The sequence below is a fragment of the Puma concolor genome, chromosome A2, assembly GCF_028749965.1.
Source record: "Puma concolor isolate L17-30 chromosome A2, mPumCon1.1.hap2, whole genome shotgun sequence".
In the NCBI taxonomy this organism is placed as follows: domain Eukaryota; kingdom Metazoa; phylum Chordata; class Mammalia; order Carnivora; family Felidae; genus Puma; species Puma concolor.
The window spans coordinates 45714334-45733765 of record NC_141668.1 but is presented as its reverse complement, the minus strand read 5'-3'; the positions used below and the strand labels follow the sequence as shown (position 1 = coordinate 45733765).

Below are 19432 nucleotides of genomic sequence, written 5' to 3'. Positions count from 1 at the left end.
CTGGAGACTGGATGGTCCGGGATGTACTTACTCACATATTTGGCAGTTTGCTCACAGTTCTATGGGATCATTGTGCCACATATCTCTTCTGGCCTAGCAGGCTGTCCTGGGTTTATTTGCATTGTGGCTACAGGTCCCAGTGTACAAGCACTCTTCAAGTCTGTGCCTGTGCCATGCCTCTAATTCCCTATAGGTTTTGTCCAACCCAGATCAAAGAGGTAAGGAAGTAGACTCTCCCTCCTTACTGGATGAGTAGAGAATTGTGGGAATTTTTATAATCTATCCTACTTTTTTTCTTTCTAACATATACTAAATTAGCAAAATGTTTTTGAAGACAATTATTTTTCTTTCCATAACCCTTGGACTTAGGTTTTCTATACTTTTGACTTTCAAATCTAAATTTTTATTATCATTATGGTATTATTTATTCATAATCAATTTTGGTCTATGAACTCTAAAGAGAATGTATAATTAATTAGGTTGTCAAGAGTTGTTAAAAGCAAACAGATCATCTGTGCTGTTTATAGGTTTGGGAGACTGCCTGAATACTTGCCTGTATGCTTAGTTATGGTCCATTGTTTGGGGTGGAATCCACCTGTCCAGGGTGGGTTTTTTTGTGGGCATGCAGCCTGCACAGTCACACACGACCCTTGTTTGGTTTAAAGCTCTGTGGTCACCGTCTTGAAATTAATTATTAATGCTGTTTGGAAAAGGAGACCCTCTATTTTCCTTTTGCTTTGGGTCCCTCAAGTAATGTATATGGTCCTGGCCCTATTAGAATACTAATTTCTGATGAATAGAGTAAGACAACTGGGAGTTCAAATATAGAACAGAGTTCAAAGAGAAAACAGCTTTATGACCACTACTCCAAAGCCAACTGTAAGTTTCCCTGAAGTTGAAGAAAAAGGAATACAGCTCAAGGGTTTCTTTCTGGGAAAGGCATCTTGGTTAACTGATGATGAATGATAAGGCTTTTCCGAGTATCATTTGACAGTTAGTTGTCTCTGGGCATGTTGTGAGTACCAGCCTCTTTTTAGACTTCCAGCAGTTACTGGCTCCAAGATGTGCCATCAATGAGTTTTGGTGCACAAAGGGGTCGGCCAAACCCCTTTTCTCCTCTTTTCAACTGGAAGTCGTTTCCTTATCCTGTATTTTTGATTGGATAGGAACCCCACAACCTACATCTCCACATTAACATTTTACTCTTACCTTTCCTACATAGTATCTACCTTCCATCATATCACACTCCATTGAGGGCATCTACCCGGCACTCTTTCCTGAGGTCAGCCTATGGCTGAAGCAAGGAGAGGAGACTGGGGCTGTCACTCTGAGAAAAGCATCTTGTGATCCTTACATCCTCCAGTGAGTGAGGACTTTCCAGTTGCCCACTACAATTTCAATAATTTATTCTAGAATTTGGAAAAAAAAGTCTTGCTTTTTGAAAAAGATTTCTCTTTTTCTTCTGGCTCTAAAGGTACAATGTTGAAAGAAAGTAACCATGTCAAGAATTTCTTTTTGTGAGCTGTTAGAAATCTAGATTTCCTCATTTGTACAATCAGAATACTGCCTGTCAATCTGAATATATTTTTGGAGGACCTAAGAAAAGAAGTAAGGGAAGGAAGGGGAATTCATGTTTACTGAGCATCTGTTGAGACTGAGGTAAATTTCATTTATTACTTCATTTAATAATCACAGTCATATTGTGAAGGTGGCATTATTGTTTCCAAGAAGGGATCCCAAATTATGGATAAAGAGCTTGAGACTCCAAGCAGGATTAAGCAACTTGCTCAGTGTTACACAGATATTAAGCCATCTATTCCAAAGTCCATGCTCTAGTATGTCATGTGACATGTTTAATCATTTTCATGTGGGACGTAGACATCCTAGATTTTTTTTGCAAAACCACAGTGAGATCGAAGAAAAAGGAGATTCATGCAAATTATTTGCACATATTCATATTATATATCAGTGTATATTCACGATCATCCAATATCCATTGGGTATACACCTATCAGAAAGGGAGCAAAGTCTTCTGGAGAGTTCCCCAAAGTATGTATTGTATCTGAAACTTCAGTATCAGAGGAAGAGGTAGCTTTGTTAATTTATTAACTTATACTGAAATTAGATTTCTTTGCTATCAAATTCTAATGATTATTGCCTTTTGCAGAAAACCTTTGGAAAATAAGTTCTCTTTCATGTTATAAAAATTTCATGTACATTTGTTAGTCAAAGCAGGACTGATTGGTTGAATTGAAATCGAGGAGATTTAGACTTGCCCTACAGTTTGGCTTGTGTTTTGTTGCTTTTATGTGTACTGGTTTTCTCCCCCTCCCACTTGAACACTAACCCTCTGTTGTAGCAGAGGAAAATGTTTACTAATCTAAAAGTTTGTGTCAGATGACATATGTGTGATGTAATGACTGATAGTCATTAGTGTTCTAGAAAGGCACTTGGCTGATTTTTCTCTTCTGCAAAACAGAGGTTGTATTAGGCATAATTTTAAACAGAGAGCCTGTGGTTTGGAGTTTGCTATTTGTTACTTTTTCTGTACTTAAAACTTCCTTCCACTTTGTTTATTTGTATGGTATTGATGTTAAAAATCATTTTAAGTCACGCAGAAGTCTAAGAGTTTTTTGGTCCATGACTTTTTAAATGAGTGTGATTTTGGCTGATAACACAAAGGAGTATGTGATGAAACGTTCAGCCTTAGTTTCCTCCTTGCCACTGGCAAGTAAAAACAATACACTGATAGATTGAGAAGGAGGTATCAGGGATATGGTGATGTTGCTGCATTTGTTTTTTTTTTCTAACTACTTAAGAGCTAAGAAGAAGTTCTTTCTCTTATGAAGGAGATAGAGTAAACAAGTGAGAAAGGGACACAGAAATTTATAGCCATATGTTTGGGGGTAAATGGAAGTGGTAAGTTAAAAAATGGACTTTGTATGTTTTTACCCCATAATGCTACTGTTGGCTATTTACCTAAGAAAATAGTTCACGAAGGAAAAAAATATATCCTACACATTGGTCATTTGTAACATTAATCACTATAAACCAGCTTTTCATGGCTAGAAAATTATTGGGTTTATTTTAGTGCTACCATTTGATATGATCTCATTTCATATCATTATTTCATTTCATTATTTAAAAAACTAGAATAATAGAAACATTTCAAATAATTGAAAAAAGCAGATTAGTATGTAGTAACCTTCAAATAATGAAATAGATGTATCTATAGTAGGTGAGTGTGCAAAGATTTAGAAGGGATGTAAAATATTGAAAATGATGTGCATTTGTTTTAGATGATTTTAAATTCTTAAGCAATTTTCCTTAATATTATGATGACAATTTGATAAGCATGAAAATAATTTTTCACAATATGTGAATGTTCTTAATACTATTGAACTATATACCTAAAAAAGGATGATACATTTTATGTACATTCCTTGTATTTTACCACAATTTTTAAAAATAATAGCTTTTTAAAAAATGAGATGTGATCACAAGCTCCTGGTCTTCACTGGTATTTTTCTGAAGGAAATATTTTCTCTCTCCCCTATATACCCTATACACTTATTTCCCTATTCTCTGAATGCTTAGAACTTCGGATTATTGTTCCATACATGAGTTAGTTTATTTCTATTCAGTCAAAAGGGAGGAATTAGATAACTGAATGGTATGCTTGAATGAATATATGAATAAGGATGAGGAGTGTCTTATTCTGACTCTGCCCTCACTAGCCCCTGAGTGAAAGTAGCGAAGTGTACAAAGCTCTTCTAAAACTATGTAAATTTTTCTTAATCTAGGTCAGAGTGCAATCTAGAATGTAATCTCCAAAGTGTGTTTGTTATAAATTTATCACTGATGTATTCAGTATATGTGTGTGGCTATAAGATCTACTCGGACAAAAATGTAATTCAAGTCACCAATACAAGCCATGTATGTAATTTTAAGTTTTCTTGTAGCCACATTTAAAAAAGTCAGATGAAACAAGTGAAATTAATCTTTTTTTAAAAATTAAAAAAAAGTATTTATTTTTGAGAGAGAGAGAGAGAGAGAGAGAGAGAATGGGGGAAGATCAGAGAGAAGAGGAGACACAGAATCCAAAGCAGGCTCCAATCTCTGAGCTGTCAACACAGAGCCCGAAGCGGGGCTCAAACTCACGAACTCATGACCTGAGCTAAAATCGACACTTAACCGACTGAGCCCCCCAGGTGCCCCTACAAGTGAAATTAATCTTGATAATGTGTTGTATTTAACCCTATATATCTAAAATATTATTTCAACATGTAGTCAAACCAAATTATTGAGATATTTTGTATTTTTTTCATAGTAAATTTTCAGTGCACGATTTATTTGGAGCACATTTCAAGCTCTGAATAGCTATATGTGGTCACTGGCTACCTTAGGAGACATTACAATTCTAGCTAGATAATTGTCAACTCATTATTTTATGTTGTTTCTTATAATATCTCTTTTGTTATGTTTTCTCTTTCCTTTAATCCTTTTAAATTCTAGTTCATGATAAGACTATTATTAATGCAATTGTTTTCACTCACTAGATGTGAATATCAGTAGTGGGAAGTACTCTTAGATGGTTAGGGGACTATCAGGAACATTTGTTCACATAAACCATGCCTTCAGGCATTGTTGAAAAAAAAAAGCATCAAATTTTGTGTGCAGAGACTTGGGTCCTAGTTTCAGCTCTTTCTGGTTCTTTGATTTGGGGCTGGCCACTTGGCTCCTCCCCTTTCATCTTTCGATCCCTGAGAACCTGTCTGAGCAGCATCCAGCATGGTGCTTATCTTCTAGTAAAATTTTTAATAAATATTTATTGTATTTGCATAATGGTTAGGGCATCAGTTCAGAATTTTGGAAACAAATGGGCCTTCACAGTCGTTTAGTGCCAGCCTAGGGTGTGTTTTGGCCAGTCAGCATTTGTTTGGTGGACGCTAATGATAGTGATCTAAGTAACACAACTTTTTGAAACTGATTTAGTTTTCAAACAAGATATATAGGTGCAGAGTAGTATTATGACATTGGATTTATGCTTCCCTGGATTTACGTATATAACACTAATTGACATTAATGGGGGTTGTACATAAATCAAGGGGAAAACAGACCTATTAGTATATGAAAACATTCTACTTTTAATATCCATCTGGTATGCTTTACTTCCCTGGGGGATATGTGTTTTTTATAAACCGAGTGCATACTTCTTTATCTGCGTGTTCTTTAATCAGCATTTGCGCTTTCTGCTTGCTAGTGTTAGTTTGAATACCTACTTAGACTGCAAATTCAATATTAATATTTTATTTTGGCAAATTTTTCAGATTCAGAAATTTGATCACCTGTCTGATATATAATAGTCTGAACCAACAGTAATCAGGGGTACTTTTGCTAAAATTTCTATTTGTTGTTTGATCTTAAAAAAAAATTAGGCTTTTGAGATACACTCAGAAACAAGATATTTCTAATATTACAATAAAACTATTAATGAACCCACTACAAGGAAATGAAATCTTATCTTTTTGTGTCAGTGATGAGAGAGGAATATATAACTGGCCTCTAATTATCTGTAATTTTATGAGTTTTCTTTCATTTATGTTATCTATCTTCCTGTTGCATCCCATCTAGCACAATTATTCCTTTTGTATTAGTTTTCTGTAAATGGAGTTCTGAATGGTTTGAATTGTGAATTAACAATAATCATCATCCTCACATCCCTCCTCTTTACTTTCCTTCTCTTGCCCCACTTTCTCTCTTTTTTTCAGTAAAGGAAAAAAGCCAGAGAGATTATTTTTTATTACTTAACAAAAGGAAAAGATATATGGTCTTTATAGGATTATCTATGAACAGTTAAGTAGTTATATCAGTACTGATATGTCTTTCCCTGTATATTAATATACAGAAGGCTAATAGTGCCCTCAGTGTTGTTTGAAAGTACCAAAAGTAACCAAAGATAAATTGAGATGACATATAATTAAAAAGATATTTAAAATTTTTTTAAGTTTATTTACTTATTTTGAGAGAGAGAGAGAAAGAGAGAGGGAACAAGAGTGGGAGGGGCAGAGAGAAGGAAGGAGAGACAGAATCCCAAGCAGGCTATGCACCATCAGCGCAGAGCCCGATGTGGGGCTTGGACTCACGAACCTTGAGATCATGACCTGAGCCCAGATCGAATCAGAGGCTTAACCGACTGTGCCATCCAGGTGCCCCTAAAAAGATACTTTTGTGAGACTTAGCTGTATATTCAGGAACAAGGCAGTATTAGGTAAAAGTGATTTAATTTAAAGAAGTGAATTTTCAACATTGGACTTTATGTTTTCAAGTTCCAAAAAGGCCTTTAAATACAGAGGGGAGGGGTTCAGTCCTTCTTGGCTGCTGCTTTTTTCATGGCTGCCAGGATGTTGCTCAGCTCCTCTCCCTTCCTCTGGGTACTGTTGTGTGTCCTTGCCCTTTTCTTGAGGAACTTGAGGGTGAGCTTGACCTTAGAGACCTTGAGCAGCTCTGTGGCTCGGACGCTAAGTCCTATGGGGCGAAGCTGCACACCTCTCGGATCATGTCCTGCATGTACTTGATGTGCTTGGTGAGGTGCCCACGGTGGTGGCTGTGCCTCAGCTTGTTCTTGTTCTTGGTCACCTTGTGGCCCTTTTTGAGGCCCATGGTGTTAGGGTAGCACAGAGCAATGGCTGCTGCTCCTCTGTGGCTTCCTTGGCAGAAGGAACATTAGACTTTAAATGGATTCAAATATATTGTCACTGTACCTGGGAATCATTAGTAAAATGTTGTACAGTAAAATCAGCAGATATTTATCTTCACTATTTTCCCTGATGGACCATCCTGTATTATTATTATTTTTAAGTTTCCTTTTATATGATATCTAAATCTCTTATAGCAAGATATTAGATTCAGGGAAATCCAACCACTCCTCCCATCCAAATACTGATTCTCTGCCTCCTTCTGCCCCTATGTATTATTGGCTACTATCCAGCACTTAATATGCTTGGTCAGTTGATTCCCCAGTTGGAATGATGGCCTCAGAGGCCAATCTTAGAGATGTTTTTTTTCCCATGAAAGTGATAACTTTTCATGGGCCATCTCCCTCTGTCTTTTATCCCACCTTTGTGATTCAAAGTAAAGGTATGTAAGAGAATCAGCTCTTGCTGAGGCCATGGACTCAAGAAAGCTATAGGTCCTGTTCTTTATGATCTAATGTATCAACTTCTTATCTGACACATTACATAAAATGAATCTTCCAAATGTAATTATCTGTATTTTTTATTTTGTTTTTGTCCTATCCCATTCTGAGACCTTCAGAGTATCTCCTTTGTCTGTCTGGTTGAGACTTCTCACTTTGTCATTCAAAGATCTCTGAAGAGTTGAAACCAGGTCCTTCTAATCTTAACTTCCACTTCTGAAAAAATATTCATGCCAGTCAAGTTAACCTATTCTCTTAACAAAAACACAACACTTTGTTGGTGTATAATTTGCATACTGCAGAATTCACCCATTGGAAATGTACCATATAATGAATTTTAATGTGTTTATAGAGTTGTGCAAACATTGCTCCATTCTAGTTTTAGAACATTACCATTATCCCCCAAAGCTCCCCTGTTCCCACTTACACTTAATCCCCTCATCTACCCCTAACACCAAGAAACTACTAATCTAATTTTTGTCTTTTTACATTGGCCTTTTCTGGATATTTAATATAATTAGAATCATACAATAAGTAGTCTTTTGGATCTGAGTTCTTTTACCTAACATTAAATACTGTTGAGGTTCATCCATGTTGTAGAACATGTCAGGAGTTTGTTCCTTTTTATTGCTGAATAGTATTTCATTGTGTGGATACACCACATTTGTTTTTATCAGTTAGTAGATATGTGGATTGTTTTCAGTTTTGACCAATAAATGAATAATGCCGCTATGAACATTTATTGCACATCTTTATGCGGACATATGTTTTATTTTCTCTTGGTAGCTTACTGGGAATAGAACTGCAGGGTCATATGGTAAATTTATGCTTAACTTCTTATGACATACTTTTTCCTCAGTGTTGTATCATTTTATATTGCCATCAGCAGTGTATGAGGGTTCCTTCCTCTTTGAGATTGGTCCTTCACTTGATCCTTTTGAACTTCCACTAGTTTCTGGAAAAATAACTTATTTGTCATTTATCCTGGGAGTTACATGTTTGATCTCTCCCTCTCTCTGTTCCTTTCCTATAGCCTATAAACATGCTGAAGTTTATCCTGATACAGACCTGCTTCCTGCAACTTTTCTTTGTGTTTCTCTTCTAGATGTAACCCATTTTTTCTTTTCTCCCTTTGCACACTTGTCTCATCAGAACCTGTCTACTTTTTATTTTCTCTGTTCTCTCATCTTCCACTTTATTTATCTGTCTACTTTTTTTTATTTTGTTGAAAAACCCATGTAATAACTCTATTAACACATTTTTAAGCATACAGTTTAGTTTTGTTGACAGTATGCACCTTGTTATATGGCATATCTATAGAATTTTTTTCATTTTCGTGACTGAAACTCTTTACACACTGCACAGGACCTTCCCATTCTACCCTATCCTGCTTCTACCCTTGGCAACCACCATTCTACTTTCTGCTTCTATGAGTTTGATTACTTTAGATATCTCATATAAGTGGAATCATGTAGTACTTGTCCTTCTGTGATTAGCTTACTTCACTTAGCATAATTTCCTCAAAGTTCATCCATGTTGTTGCAAATGGCAGAATTTCCTTCTTTTTTTATGGCTAAATAATACTACATTGTATATACATATACCACATTTTCTTTATCCATTCTTCTGTTCACAGACATTTAGATTATTTCCACATCTTGGCTATTGTGAATAATGCTGCAATGAATATAGGAGTGCAGGTATCTCTTTGAAATCATGATTTAAATTCTTTTAGGTACTTAAAAGTAAGATTACTGGGTCATATTGTAGTTTTATTTTAAATCTTTTGAGGAACTTCCATGCTGTTTTCCATAATGACTGTACCATTTACATCTGACCAAAGTGTACAAGTGTTTCGATTTCTCTACACCTTTTGGTCCTACTTTTAAATATCCAAAAGAATTTAAACCATGATTTCAAAGAGATACCTGCACCCTTTCTGTTTTGGTAATGGCACTCCTAATAGGTATTATTATCAGATTGTAGGAGTTCCTTATATATTTTGAATATTAACCCCTTTCTTATATATATATATGTATATATATATATTTTCTTCCATTCCGTAGGTTGCCTTTTCACTCTGTTGATTATTTCCTTTGCTGTGAAGAAGCTTTTTCATTTGATGTAGTCCCACTTGTCTATTTTTGCTTTTGTTATCTATGCTATTGGTGTTATATCCAGGAAATCATTGCCAAGGTCAATATTACGATAGGGAATACATTGACTCTGTAGATTACTTTGGGTAGTATGGACATTTTAACAATATTAAGCCTTCTAATCCATGAACATGGGATGTCTTTCCAATTCTTTGTCTTTAATTATCCATCTACTTTTAATGTGGTTTTTGCCTCTACTACTGTCACCTCTGACCTGCTGATTTGTTAAATATTTTTTTGGTTATAATATCACATGGTCTTTCTACCATGTTTAGCTTTGTTGTCCAATCTTACTTTTTTGAAAACATTCCTGGCTGCCTTAAATGTATAGCCATTCATATAACTCTTTCTTCTTTGCCCTCCTCATTGGCTACCCTTCCTTTTCCTACCTTTAAATGTTGATGTGCCATCTGACCTGCTGCTCTTCTCTCTTCACATGCTCTGTCCAGATGATTTCCATATGATTCATATGTTCCCTTATGGGACATGTTAGTGTTTACTCATGTTTAAAGTCCTATGTTAGACATTGTGAGGGGAGAGGTGATAAAAATTAACCAAGATAGTCTCTACCTATTCTCATAATCAATTAGTATATATTTCAACTAGATTATCCCATCTCATCATATAAAAAATGCTCATAACTCATTTAATTGATTGCACATACCACTGATGGGTCATGAGTCATTGTTTGGGAAGCCTTGAGGATAGAGTAGAAAACAGGTCTGAGGACTGAGCCTCGTGGTCTTCCAACATTTAAAGCCCATTAAGTGTTGCTCATCTCTCCAGTGAATGGTCTAGACAAAATACTATTTAAAATTCTTTTGTTGGGGCACCTGGGTGGCTCAGTTGGTTGGGCGTCCAACTTCAGCTCAGGTCATGATCACACGGCTTGTGAGTTTGAGCCCCACATTGGGCTCTGTGCTGACAGCTCAGAGCCTGGAGCCTGCTTCAGATTCTGGTTTCTGTGTCTCCCTCTTTCCGCCCCTCCCCTGCTCACACTCTGTCTCTCAAAAATGTATGAACATAAAAAAAAAAATTTAAATGCTTTTGTCTACCTTAAAAAATCATATAATCTGACTTCTTTCTTTCTGTTTGATTTTGGGATGCTATTTTCTGTTTTTTTCTTTTCCTGATTTGTAATATCTACACTCATTCCTAATTTGCTGGTTCTAGAGGTTTAGCAAACAGGTTACCAAAGTTTTTTTGGTATATATATTAATAAAAGTGAGTGCTAAGCAGAGGCCTAAACTTCTTGTTAGTGCTTTATGTGAATTTGTTTTAGGACATGGGCTTTTAGACATGGACTCTATTTTGGGAGGTCAGGCATATTTTTCTCTTACTCTGTCTACTATCCCCTCATACGTTTTTTAAAAAATATTTTATTTGTTTTAAGTTATCTCTACACCCAACGTGAGTCTCAAACTTACAACGTTGAGATCGAGTCACACGCTGTACTGACTGAGCCAGCCAGGTGCCCCCTCCCTCCATAATTCTTATTATTGTTTTCGATGGATGACATTACTAGAGAATTGAGATCTAGATAGCTAACATTTTACTGAATGTACACACCTTCACACACATCTGTATACATACACACATTCTTTTAGCTTGTTGCAAAGTTTTCACACAGAAAATAAACTGAAAGCAATTTCAGTGATACTTCGCTACTATCATAATGACATTTTTTGCTGGTTCTGAATAAATAAATATCGCTTGCTCTAAAATTCTAGTCAGAAAAAATTGTATGCTGTGTTTAATAACATAGCATTAATATAAAATTTGATACTTGATTTAGTTGACATGGGATGAAATAAGTTATAACAACCTAGAGCCACATGTATATATTCTATACTAACCAAGTTGCCCACTCTTGAGAATTTCTTCTTCCATTTATGAATAATTCCTACTGATTGACAATGAATTGAATCTTTTCTCCTTCAAGCCACTATTATTTTGGAAATTTCCTTTGAAATAAGAGAGCCGGGTACATAAATAATCTGGCTCAGAATATCCGAATTGCTTTTAAGCTTCAGGCAAGCTAAAGGCAATATTTGATGATGAAGCTGTTTTTATTTGTACTTTTTGAGTAGAGTGAAGGCATATAGAGAGTGCCTTTGACATTTATACCATTTAGGTAGTTCAAAACATCACATATTTAAAAGAAGACTTGTGTTGGCACATTTTTAATTTAGAAAAGAAGATAAAATTATATAGGAGGTTAAATTTGGGTTGTGCACATGTGGAAGTGAACCACAGAAGAATTAAAAAAAATTTTTTTTTGCCATATATACCTCTGGTATAATGCAGGCCCTATGTATACATAAGGGAATAATTAAATACAGAAATGGAACCTACTTGTTAGCCAGAAAGTATGCCTGGAACATGTGGATAAGCTTGGATATTTGTCTAATGTTAATTGGAATATTGGTTTTCGGTTGAAGATGCCAAATCTTCAGAAAAGTAATTGGATTTAGCTTCCTATTTAGCAAACTACTTCAAATCCCTGAAGTATCCCACATCCGAAACTAATTTTTCTTGATTGTATCAAGCTTAGTCATGAACAGAACAAGGGTTGACATAGTTTTTTAATATTTAAAATATTTCTTGACAAGGTTTCAACACTGTTGCTTGTCCACAAACCTTGTTAGGTTCGCTAACAACAGATGAAATCTTAGATTGTATGGAATCAGTTTTACAACTTTGCAAAACGGTATTCTTGAAATAGTCCATTATATTCTTTTTTCCTATACATTTAAATTTAAACTCAGATTTTGATCAGATTTCAGGAAACAACACAAAATGGTATCTTTCTTATTACTTTTCTTATAAACTTATATGTGTGCTTAATATACCTGCATTAGATTCAGCCTAGGAAATGTATTTTGTGGTGATTCTTAAGTCTTGAAAGTGTTATTCAGACTACAAGTGTTTAATGTGGTGTGTCAGAATATTTGAAAATAGTTAAAAAACTTCAGATAGAATAGGATATTTGATCATTGAAATTCAGGAATTAAAAGATTCAATTTAGGAGGTTACTCTATAAAATTTTTATTGAGCAACTAGTATGTATGGGTTTCTTTGTGATTGGAAGATGTATGTAAAGATGTTTATGATAATGGCTGATAACCTCAAGGAACATGACTCTTTTATAGCAATGATAATTATAAAGATAGATACTATCTTTTAGTCTAGTCTTTGCATTGAGGATGATGAATATTTGAAAAGATACAATGGTGCTTAAGTGAAATATGGGCAGATATACAATGTATATTATATATATAATATATATGAAGTATATAATGTTTAATTAAAATGTATTATCATTGAAAATCACTTTAATTGATATTAAGAATAATGAATAAGAGCTATAATAATTCAACAATAGATTATTTTAATGAATTTTTGTACTAGGACCCATCTTGTTAGAAAAAATTTATAGCCATGCTTCATTTGTCTTCCAGGATCTCAAACTTATTTAGCAGATAAGTGCTATACATGTCAGTGGAAGTGGATTTTCCATCTGTTTTTTAGTCTGTTTCCAGGATAAAAGTAACTACCAGACCTAATGTTGTTCACTTGTGCCCCATTGCCTAGCACAGAGCCTGGTGTGGTGCATAGTAGGTGCTCAATATATTATTTCTTGAACTTGAGGGTCCTGCCCCAGGGTTAGCTGGCATTTCTTCTGGGAGCTTCTGAAGCATGCATTATGTCTCTGGCAAAAACTTTCTCTGGGAACAGGATATTATTTTGCTAATGAGATACGCACTTTACAACTTGTCTATTTAGACCTGTGTTTATCATTCCCACTCCTGGAGTTGAGTGGTCATTGCAGGTACTGTGGGCAATGCTCCTAATCCTCCTTTGCTATGATTGTGTTTTAACTATTGAGTTGTTTCAGGACTCTGTTTTGTCACTGTGGAATTTTTATGATCTCTTTGTACTTAAAAAGCAATTATCATCTTGGAACAAAAGTGGGCTGTATCATCATTTCTGGTGTTAAGTTACAAGTGTTTGAAAGGTTTATGGTGTATATCATTTGAGGTAAATTATTTTTTATATTCTAGTTTGGTTTACAGTTCTTTTTTAAAAGTGTTTTTCATGAACCTGAATCATTGGTTCCGATGAAGTACTTCATCTTTTCAAATTTTCATTTCTAGTTTGATAGCATTCCCAATTTTGGCTCTTATTCTTAAAATAAAAATTATTTGCCATAAAGTTTTGACAGCTGATGACTATAGTGTTTGACATAGTTTAATAGGGGGTATTAGGAAGTAATTGGATACCTAATATCTAGAAAAAGCTCATTTATTTTTTACTTTGAATTAGTTCTTCTGGAATCCTCATAGTCAACACTAGGTTATGAGCTAAATGACAGTTCCTTTAGCCTCCATTCAAGTACACGTCCAGATACAATATGTCTCCAGTAAATGCATGGAGAATCAGGTGTTCATCCCTACAACTCTTGGTGCCTGAGAAAACTTACAGGGTCACTTCTACTCTCAGCCATTATAAATTTCAGCTTTGTCAAGATGGAGAGTCCGCTGGGACCATGAATGATGACTGAGTTAATCATTTCCCTTGTTAAGACTTAGGTTGAGTTTAATTTTTCGTTTGAACTTTTTTCTCCCTAAATTAAAATTTTTTTTCTTAAGAGAGACTTCCATAATAGTAATTACCAGCTCAAATAATAGGAACTTTTTTTTTTAAGTTTACTTATTTATTTTGAGAGAGAGAAAGAGAGAGTGTGTGTATGCCTGTACATGCAGGGTGGAGGAACAGAGAGAGAGGAAGAGAGAATCCCAAGAAGGCTCTGCACTGTCAGCATGGAGCCGGACTTGAGGCTTGATCTCAGGACCATGAATTCATTACCTGAGCCAGAAATTAGTCAGACACTTAAGTGACTGAGCCACACAGGTGCCCCAGGAATAGGAACATTTTTAAGGCTTTAATCTAAATGACCAAACCACAAATTGCTGATTTTGTGAATGAATAGTGCCACCAGCAGCATAGAATGTACAAAGGTGATTCTTTAATTTTTCCCTGACAATATCTTCCCTAGTAAGTATGTCAGGATCACTGTTTGCAGGGTACTTTACAGAGGATCTGCAAAAGAATGTATCTACATAGTCCTGTCTTAGAACACCTCCCAGTCCAATTAGAGAGAGCAAAGAATTGCATATGAAAACAAATATGGAATACTGTCATGAATCCCTAAAGACAGGGGCTGGCCATTGGCCCCTTGCTTACAGTGAATTAAAAACTAAACCCAACAAAACCCAGCTTCTCCGAGTGGACTGAGAAGGAGGCAGCATGTGAGTACCCCTGCAATCTTACCTCATTTTGGGACTTAGATCAATTAGTAGGAATTTTTCTGACTGCTTCAGGCTTACAAATCTCTCCGTTTGCTAGGAAAGACAAAAGAGAGAAAGGAGAAAATGACTGAAAAGGGGTAAGCAAAGACTGGCTTTTAATTGGATTATATAGTGAAGTGAGTTTAAATTATACACATAAAGAAAATTTTTGTGAAAGTCTGTTTTAAAACAATCGTAAATAATTTCATTTTATGTACCTTTAGAAAAAAAAGGTAATGGGGAGCCTGGGTGGCTCAGTCGGTTAAGGGGCCAACTTAGGCTCAGGTCATGATCTCGCGGTCCGTGAGTTTGAGCCCCGCGTCAGGCTCTGTGCTGACAGCTCAGAGCCTGGAGCCTGTTTCAGATTCTGTGTCTCCCTCTCTCTGACCCTCCCCCGTTCATGCTCTGTCGCTGTCTCAAAAATAAATAAACGTTAAAAAAAAATTTTAAAAAAAAGAAAAAAGGTAAGAATTGCATTAAATAATTTACTGTCATGGTGGAATATTTGCAAAATTCAAGCAAATGCAAAACACAAAAATTAAAATGAAAAACACCCATAATTCCTTGTGAACATTCATTCTTCTTTCTCTTTTTCTGTGGGTATACATGCATTATTTTAAAAATTGATATCATTATATAAAAGATGCACCTGTAGTTTTTTTTTTTTTCTCTTCATTTCATTTTAGGAATACTTTTCATGTTATTATAAATATCATTATAACTTCTTATTTAATGTTACAGAATGGCTATGTCAAAATCAGTTTAACAAACTTTTTAGTGTTAGATAATTTGGTTGCTTTGAAGATCTTATTTCTACAAATAATGCTGCAGTAAATATATTTGGAGGTAAAAATTGGTCCATCCATGACCATTTCCTCAGCATAGATTTCCACATATGGAATTGCTGGGCCAAGGTCCATATGTATTTGTAAAGACTTCTAAGACATGCTTCCCCTCAGGAAGGTTGTATCTGTTTACTATCTCCCAAGCAGCACATGAGGAAGTCCATGGACACTGGGAATTGTCATTAAAAAAACAAAAACTGTTTTCCAGTTTTATAGATAAAAATAGTGTCCTATATATATTTTGGTGTGAGTCTGTAGTGTGGTTAGGCCTTGGTCCTAATCTTTGTCAACACTTTGGATGAACTAATTCTTCTTTTGTGTCTAGTGTTGGATGTGGTGATTAAAGCACAAGACCCCCATTCAAATTCCCAGTTCCTCACTTATTTTATGTATTTTATTATTTTTTATTTATTTTTTAAAGTTTTATTGATTTGAGAGAGAGCCCATGCTTATATATGTGTGTGTGTGTGTGTGTGTGTGAGAGAGAGAGAGAGAGAGAGAGAGAGAGAGAGAGGAAGAGAGAGAATCCCAAGCAGGCCATATGCTATTAGCGTGGAGCCCAACATGGGGCTTGAACCCATGAACCGCGAGATCATCACCTGAGCTGAAATCATTAACTGACTGAGCCACTCAGGCATCCCCTTAGTGATTTTGTATAGTTTGTTTCTGGGCTTTGTTGTGGCATCTTCTTTTATACATGCTTTCTGAATTTAAGGAATATGGGGAAAATTGCGGTTCTCGGCTTGCTAGATTTCTTCTTCCCTTTGGCTCTTAACCACAGCACTTTATAATGGAACATTTAAAAAAAAACTTATTTTTACTTCAGATTGTGACTTTTAAGTCCATCTGCTTCATGGATTTGCCTTAGACTTTGTCTCTTTTCCTCTCATTCTTTGAAGCCCACTATCACAGCCATTGGTTTTCCAGAATGGCTTCAGTGGAACCCCAGGGCTTCAGTGGAGTTCCTTGGGCCATCAGATAAAGGGTGGAAGGTCCGCTGGAGTACCTCAGTTTACTTTTTGTAGGTATTGGGCTTCACTTAGGATTTCAGTTCTATAAAAGTTTGAAAACTGTTGCCCCAGTTATTATAGTTTTTCCAACCTAGAAGTGTTCTTTGAGACCCTTTGTAGTTTTGCTTAAATACTCACAGGGAAGTGGAGTGCTCTCTTCCATTTTTTCTCTTTTGCCTTTAGTTACAGGAAAGGAATAAATCATTTTCATCTTCTTGATTAGGCAGTAGCCATGGCTATTTTTTATTAAAATGTTTATTGCCAAAATTAAAAACTCAGAGATTTTACATTTAAACACTTGACTTTGGTTCCTCTTGAAAGGAAGTCCTAGCCACACTGGGCCTGCGTTTCCTCCTTGGTGTCTATCTGGCTGACCTCTCAATGGGAGTCCTTGCCTTTTGCCTGGTAGCCTCCCTCTCTGGCATTGTGTCCTGACACTAAGCCCATAGGTCAGTTACTTTTCATCACATTTCTGCTGCTTTCTTTTTTTTCTTCATGTTTATAAAGTTAAAAGGAAATAGAAATTGTTATTTTATTAGAAGAATAAATGAGAGGCTGAGAAGTTATATACATTTTAGAGTTCAAAACACCATATAGTAACAATTCCAGGGGCTTGCTAAAAACTGTTGCCTGAACACTATAGTCATTTATTCATTCAACAAATATTATTTGACTACCTGCTATGTGCCAAGTCACTGAGGTAGTTATTAAGTCTTTAGCAGTTCACAAGACAGTCATGGCCCTCCTTACTATGGAGTTTACAGTCTAGTGGACTTTGCTTATAAGCATATCCATAGCTTATAAGCATCAGGCAGGTACAAATGGCCATTCCAAATCACATGGAGGCAGAGGAAAAAGTAGCCAAATGGCTCCTTTTAGTGAGCAAAAAAAATGATGCTGAAGCCCCATTGTTCCTCTTTTCTTTTATGTGTATAGAAAAGAGGAGAGGCGTTTGCCTCCCTGATGCGCCTAGGTTTCCTGCTAGGAAATTCTGTCATTTATTTATACTTGCTTAATATTTATCAGGGACAGTAGGTGGGGGACTTAGGGATGGGTACAAAATGTGTTAGCAATGGTTACTCTCCTCAAGTGGTTTCTAGTCGATGTGGGAGATAAAATATGCACCCTAACAGCTTCAGTAGACACAGCAGTTTAAGTAGTTGTTAGATCTTGGGTCTAGTCCACAACACTGTCTTAAACTTTTCCTGTGAGTAGTATGCTAACCCCCTGTAAGTCTCTTATTTTCTTGTAGTTTATCATTTCAAATGTACTGGTTCAGTTCCATTCTGGCACATAATGGGCTGTAGGATGTAAGAGTCTTTTGAGGACTGTTTTGTGACATTAACACAATTTATAGTATTGTCTCATTGGGAAAATTCTTTCTATGGGTTTAAATACCCTACTAATAAACATACTTTTGGCATATTGTAATTAATTTAAGTTGGATACTTCCCATTTTTAGAATTTCATATTCCAGTATTCATAACATTGCAACTGGCCTTTGTCATTTAGTTCAACTGTCTCAATTGGGTATAGCAACACTTTCATTTGTACTAGCAAATAATTTTTATCTCTTATGCCAATTCTGAACAACTGGTGGCTGCTGCCTAAAATGCTAACTGGAGAAGGATTCTGAGGTTCAGGCTCTTATTCAGGCTCTAAGGCAAATGTTTCCATAACTGTTTAACAGGGTCAGTCAAGGGGATGGGAATTAAGAATGTTTTAGTATATGGCTGACTACAAGAAAGGAGATTTTTGGGCCTCTGGGTGACTCAGTCGGTTGAGTGTCCAACTTCAGTTCAGGTCATGATCTCATAGCTTGTGGGTTCGAGCCCCTCATCGTGCTCTGTGCTGACAGCTAGAGCCTGGAGCCTGCTTCAGATTCTGTGTCTCCCCTCTCTACCCCTCCCTCGTTCATGCTTTGTCTCTCTCTGTCTCTCAAAAATAAATAAATGTTAAAAAATATTATAAAAAAAGAAAGGAGATTTTCTGGCTAATTAGAGTGGGTTTTCACTGTCAACCTTTAGGAAAAAGTCTTAGTGTTTTGTCTTTCTAATGGCCAGTCTTTCATCTAGCCAAATTCTTTAGGAACTTCACCAAAGAATTAAAGCCCAGAAGAGAGAGCCTCTAATGAAGTTAGATGGAAATAGTGTTTCTTCTGACCTGTGTTCACTGCTTGAGCTTGGGCACTTTCCTCTTTACCAATGGTGAAGCTCAAGTTGGTTGAGACTATCTCTGGCATATGCAACTACTAGGTTTTAGGTCCTGTGAAGACAGGAACCTGTGTTTACTCTGTCAAGCATAATGCCTGGCCTAAGGTAGGTAACTCAAAGTTTATAGAGTGAATAAATGAATATAGTCCCTGACATCTTTGAAGGAAACTTAAGATTAGCTCTTAGTGCTCTTGAAAGTTACATGGCATTGGTTCCTCTGGTGCTTAAGCAAGTTTTTGATTACAAATGTGGTCAGCAGAAGGATGATGGATATTTTTTCACCCCTGATTATAATGAATAAGAACTGACCATGTCACTGACCCTCTCCCTTGAGAGACAGAAAGTGTGACCAGTGTGGCACAGTGACTTATTGCAATGTAGTTCTGAAGCTTGGGCACGTACTCCATCCATTCCTCTTTTGTCAAGCTTTGGAGCTAGGTCACGGGGACTTTTCCACAGTTGAAACCATTTCACTCAATTAATTGGATGAAAACAAAGGCTGGCCCCATGCCCTGTAGTTATTGCTTTACAGGCAATAGGCACAGATTGAATTGCGGACTCCCTAGGTCCAGGACGGGAATGCTGTGGTGGCTTTGACGCTGTGGAGAGAGCTGAGTTTAAGAGGATCTTGTAGCCACCTTTCTAGTTGACTTAAGAGG

At 36.1% G+C, this 19432-nt stretch overlaps 1 protein-coding gene and 1 pseudogene across 12 annotated transcripts in view; one reads left to right on the top strand and one right to left on the bottom strand.

Annotated features, from left to right (window-relative positions):
* The window catches only part of BBS9 (Bardet-Biedl syndrome 9), a 454270-nt gene that overhangs the window by 254514 nt on the left and 180324 nt on the right, over positions 1–19432 (top strand). The gene's annotated exons all lie outside the window — the stretch shown is intronic.
* Positions 6365–7791, bottom strand: LOC112866799 (large ribosomal subunit protein eL36 pseudogene; annotated as a pseudogene).